Source organism: Rattus norvegicus, chromosome 3, assembly GCF_036323735.1.
Source record: "Rattus norvegicus strain BN/NHsdMcwi chromosome 3, GRCr8, whole genome shotgun sequence".
Taxonomy (NCBI): Eukaryota; Metazoa; Chordata; class Mammalia; order Rodentia; family Muridae; genus Rattus; species Rattus norvegicus.
This window is the reverse complement of record NC_086021.1, coordinates 121,744,521-121,750,474: the sequence shown is the minus strand read 5'-3', so window position 1 is coordinate 121,750,474 and position 5,954 is coordinate 121,744,521.

Here is a 5,954-nt window from a genome sequence, read left to right as displayed (position 1 = left end):
TGAAGTACTACTCAGCTATTAAAATGATTTTGTAAAATTCTTAGGCAAATGGATGGAACTGGACAATATCCTGAGACAAAAGAACACAAATGGTATGTACTCACTGATAAGTGGATATTAGCCCAAAAGCTCAGAATACCCATGACACAACCCACAGACCAGATGGAAATTAAGAGGAAGGAAGACCAGGGTGTGGATGCTTCAGTCCTGCATTGAGGGGGAACAGGATGATCGCGGGAGATGGAGGGAGGGGGAACCAGGAAGGGAAAGAGAAGGGGTGAATATAAGGGGGAGGTGTCAGGTACTGGAGGGTACAGCAGAGAGGAACAAGGAGTCAGGAAATTGAATAAAAATATGTAGCAGTAGGGGCTAAGGAACTAGAGATAGCCACTGGAGGGTCCCAGACTCCAGGGAAATGAGAGACTCCCAGGACCCAATGGGGATGACATAAACCGAAATACCCAACAGCGGGGAGATAGAACATATAAAGACCACTTCCAGGTGACAGGCATGGACCCTCATCAATGAATGGGGCCACCCACCTATCTCGAAGTTTTTAACCCATAAATGTTCCTGTCCAAAGGAAGAACAGGGACTAAAGGACAGGCCATCTGGGGACCGCCCCACCTGGGGATCCATCATGTCCTCAGACACCAAACCTGACACTGTTGCCATTCCCAAGAGATGCTTGCTGACAGGAACCTGATATAGCTGTTCCTCGGAAGATTTGGCCAGCAACTGACCAATGCAGATGTGGATGCTTGGAGCCAGCCATCAGACTGAGCTCAGGTACTCTGGAGGGGGAGCTGGACTGGAAGAAACTGAGGGGGATTGCAACCCCATTACAAGAACATCAACTGACCTGATTACCAAGTGCTCCCAGGAACTAGACCACCAACCAAGGAGTATACTGGGACAGATGCCCGGCACCAGATACATATGTATTAGAGGATGGTCTTGTCTGACATCAACAGGAGGGGAGGCCCTTGGTCCTGTGGAGGTTTAATGCCCCAGCGTAGGAGGATGCTAGCGTAGTGCAGCAGGAGAGGGTGGGTGGTTGAGGGAGCATCCTCATAGAGGCAAAGAGGAGAGAGGAGAGGGCAGCTGTAGGATTGTGGGGGAGAGGTGTTGTAGATGGGTAACCTGAGGTTTGAGATGTAAACAAATGGAATGATTAAAAAAAAAATAAGGAAGGAAGGGAAGAAGGAAGGAAGGAAGGAAGGAAAGAAGGAAGGAACGAAGGAAGGAACGAAGAAAGAGAGAGGGAGAGGGAAGGAAGGGAAGGGAAGGGAAGGAAGAAAAGAAAAGAAAGAGAAAGCCAAAAAAAAAAAAGTCCTTACTCTAGATAAGTACCAAAAGTTCCTGAAGTTCTGTTTGAAATAAGATAGGAACACCTCCCTGTGTATTCCTTAACACATGATTTAATAGAGAAGCAGAATTTTCCATTGATCTTTCTTACAAGTTCAAATAGAGGCATGAGTGCCCATCACCAACTTTTATTGGATTATTGCTATTTATTTTTTATTGATCCAATTTGACATCTTTCTTTGATTATTTATTGGTCAAAGTAAGTGAATATCTAATGAGAAGATGTTTAATTTCTGGGTCACATTTATGACCCTAACTAATTATAAGCTGTGTTATTTCCACTCCATATAATAGGGCTTTCTGCTTGAAACAAATATTTTTAAAAGGCAGAGTACATCTGTAAATGGGTCTAGCATTTAAGATTGGCAATTCATTTTTTTCTTTTCTTGTATTGGATATTTTCTTTATTTCTATTTCAAATGTTATCCCCTTTGCTGATTTCCCCTCCGGAGACCTCCTATCCCATCCCCCTCCCCCTGCTTCTAGGAGGATGCTCCCCAAACCACCCACCTCTCTGCCCTGGCATTCCCCTATACTAGGGCATCCAGCCTTCACAGGACCAAGGGCCTCTCCACCCATCGATGTCTGTCCGGCAATTCATTTTTATTCCTTGTACTTCATGTACATCCTGCCAGCCTATCATCTTTTTAATCAGCATCTATTACCAGAGATACTGTAACCCATCTTACAACTCAGCAGATATATGATGCTTCACACTTAATTTATTATACCAGGTTATCAAATTAAAGTTGTTTAATCTTCCTTAAATACAGTTAACTTTTACTGAAGATGAATGGTAATGATTGCCTAGCCAGGAAAAAAATAAGTTCTTGAGTTTCATTCCATGGGTGTTAGTTGAGTGGTCCCTATTTGTTATCTAAGAAAAATCCTATGTTCCACATGTGAAATGAATGGTAAATATTTTTAAATTAAACATTTTTAATATATATATATATATCTTCTTTTGCCATATTCTTACAGTTCTATTAGACTAAATTAAAAGCTTGATAAAAGGAGAGATTGTTTTTCTTATTGACTGCTGATGTCAAGAGTATATATGTCATTGCAGAACTGAGCATTTAGTAGGCAGTCAATATAGGTTTACTATATTAAGTTGAATTGACTTAGCCTTTAAGTTTGTCAAAGGATAAATGATTTATCTATGAACCATCTCTGAAAGTAGTTTAGCATTCTACCTATTCATCACTACCTCAGATGAGTAGTTAGCAGAACAATATAATAAAAATTGGGGCAGCCACATTTACTAGGAAGACACCATAGACTTGTGTATAGTGTACTTAGAGCCAAAGCTAGCATCACCTTTTCTTTTCTTTTCTTTCTTTTCTTTCTATTTTTTATTTTTTTATTCACTTTATATCCTGATCACAGTCCCCTTCCTCTCCTCCCTGTCCCACTTTCACAAATCTCTCCCCACTTGCCCCCTCCCCTTTTCCCGAGAAAAGGGGATCCTTCCCTTGGGTACCACCCCATCTTGGGTTATCTAGTCACAGCAGGACATCCTCTCCCACGGGGCCAGGTAGTCCCAACCAGGCAGTCCAGGTAGGAGGAAGGAATCCAATGGCAGGGAACAGAGACTGAGACAGCCACTTGTCAGGGGACCACATGACCACCTAGGTACACGTTTGCTACAAATGTATATAGGGTTGAAGTCCAACTCCTGTATGCTCTGTGTTTGGTGTCCCAGGTTCTGTGAAACCCCATGTTCTGAGTTTAGTTGACTCTGTAGATCTTCTTGTGGACTCCTTCACCTAACTCTTCCACAAGAATCCCTCTCCTCTGCCTAGGTTAGCTGTGGGTCTCTGCATGTTTCCATCAGCGGGTAGATGAAGCCTCTCAGGGGACAGTAATGCTAGTTTCTTACCTGCAAGCACAGCAGACCATCATTAATAGTGTTGTGGATGGGCTCTCTCACATGGGATGGGTCTCAAGTTGGGGCACTCATTGGTCGTCTGTTCCCTCAGTCTCTGCTCCATCTTTAGCCCTGCATAGCTTGTAGGCAGGACTAATTTTGGGTTGACGGTTTTATAGGTGGATTGATGTCCTCCACCCTCCTCGGAAATTCTGCCTGGCTGTAGAAGGTGGTCAATTCAGTCTCTATATATCCCTCTAGTGGGGGTCTCACCTAGGGTAACCCCAAAGACTCTCTTTACCTTCCCCTGTCTTGGGCTTCCAGCTAGTCACTAAAGACCCCCCCCCACTGATTTCTATTCTCACTCCCAGCCCTCTAACACCACCCCTCCCCATACTTGACTGCCATCCCTCTTCAATGAATATTTAGATTTCCCTACTGAGTGAAATTAGTGCAGCCTCCTTTCAGACCTCCTTATTACCCAGTTACATTTGATCTGTAGATTGTAGCATGGTTATCCAGTATTTTATAGCCAAGTAGGAACATACCATATGTGTCTTTCTGGCTCCCATTTACCTCACTCAGGATGATGTTCCCAAGTTCCAACCATTTGCCTGAAGAATACATGATGCCCTTGTTTTTAATAGCTGAATAGCATTCCACTGTGTAGATGTCCCTGAGTGCATAGATACAAGCAAATGGTGGTTATTCACAGAAAGCAAGGGAACCCAGTGCAGCTAGTTCATTTGTACATATAAAATCATAATGTCAAACTTCTTTTGATTTCTTAATAGAAATTAAGTCTCTTTTCCCTATTTACTAGGTTATTCTTGGTTTTATTTAGTGTATTTATCTGATGATAATGGAACATTCAAATAATTGCTAAATGTATCTTAAGCTTTAAGGCACATGTATAGATGAACTAGGATTGTGCTCTGAGCATTTGAATTTGACTATTGACCTATGTGCACTACATATTGTATTTCACTCAATTTTGATAGAAAAAATAAATATTTTAGGTATGATATTAGTCTTCAGGTTTTACACAAAAGAACAAAATGGAGTTCTCCATCTTTTCTTATTGATATAAATGTAGATGGGTACTAGGAAGTCTTGATTTCCATCTGTGCAATTACTGCAGAAATAAAGGAAATGGGTGAGCATACAGATAAGAAGATCAGCCTTGAACAGAGAGCTGTTAAGCTAGCTGGCAACAAGGGTATACTGAAGACAATTCACATTCAACTATGCCCAGGTATGAAGGAATTCAACTGTTTAACAAATCATTTAATTCCAACTTAAAATGGCAGAGGAAATCCTGATGACCATGAATTAATCCTCTTGATTGTTCTAAAATCTGTAAATTAAAACAAATAGTTTTAGAGAAAATGTTTAACATTTTCACTAACATTCATGTTATGAAAATTCATATAATGAAAATACTTTTTTAAAGAAAAAAATTCAGGTAAAAACCTATTTAGAAATTTTGTTTAATGATGGAGAAATTCTACTTTATTTCACAGTTATACAATATGTATTTTCAAAGCTATTTGAAAAACAACTGTGTTTGAAGTTTGGGGGGTGTAGAGCCATGGCTCAATGATTGAAAAAAGAGGACTTACTGTGCTTAGAGACAGGACTAGAGCTCCATTCTTAGTACCTGCAAGGCAGCTCACAATGGGTCAGACTCCATTTCCAGAGCATGCAGTGCAGCCTTCTGGCCTCTGTGGCCTCCCTGGTGCCTATGTCATATAAACATACCTTCATGAGAACATGCATATAATGTTTTAGTGAAAAAGGAAAAGGTCGTCAGAGTGTCTGAGGAAGTGCTCTATAAGGTAAACTATTCTTTTAAAAATTGGCCACTTAGTGCTAGAGTTAAGAGAAAGGTTTATATCCTGCCCCGTTCCACTTTTAAATATAAAATTAAAATGGATGGAAAATTGTTATATCTTAACTGTTTGGTGCCTATTTGACCCTAATGTTATCCCACTACCCCCTGTATTGATACACAACTTCCAGTTTATGAGGATTGATATGAACTTAATTTCTTAAGATGTGCTTTAAGTGTGTTCATTTGTCTTTTCTTTACCTGTCTGACAAGCTGATCAGTATATTCGTTAATTTATATAGTTATACTCATGTGCTAATGGTGTGTCTTGATAATTTTTCTGAAATAAGGTCTCACTATGTACCTCAGATTGACATTGAACTAACTCTGTAGCACAGATTGTCCTCAAACAATAACTCCCTCCCACCTTGGTCCCCTAAGTGCTGTGTTCATATTGCCTGCTCTACCATATCTGCCCTATGGTAAGCCACATCTGCGTCATTAACGTTTTTCCTATGGAATTATGTAACTGATGCGCTTGCTCTTTGTCCTGTCTGCCTTTAATGGCTACGACATCTCCTCCTCTTCTCTGAGTTAGGCAAAGCATCACTCCTTGCTATTAGAGGGTGCTTTTGATCTTCCCATGACAGCCATGTACTGAGAGTGTGTGTGACTGCAGTGTGACTCCTACCGTTTGCGTCGTTCATTGATCACTTATTTCCATTTTCAGTATTTACTTCTTTGCCATTATCAGATATCGCATTTTACTACGAGCAGATAAACCTCTCACTTCTGCTCTACGTTTAACTTTGAGTGGATGCAAATCACCCTTACCTGTCAGGTTCCTTACATTTCCTGATTCATCATTTGCTTTCATGCCCACTA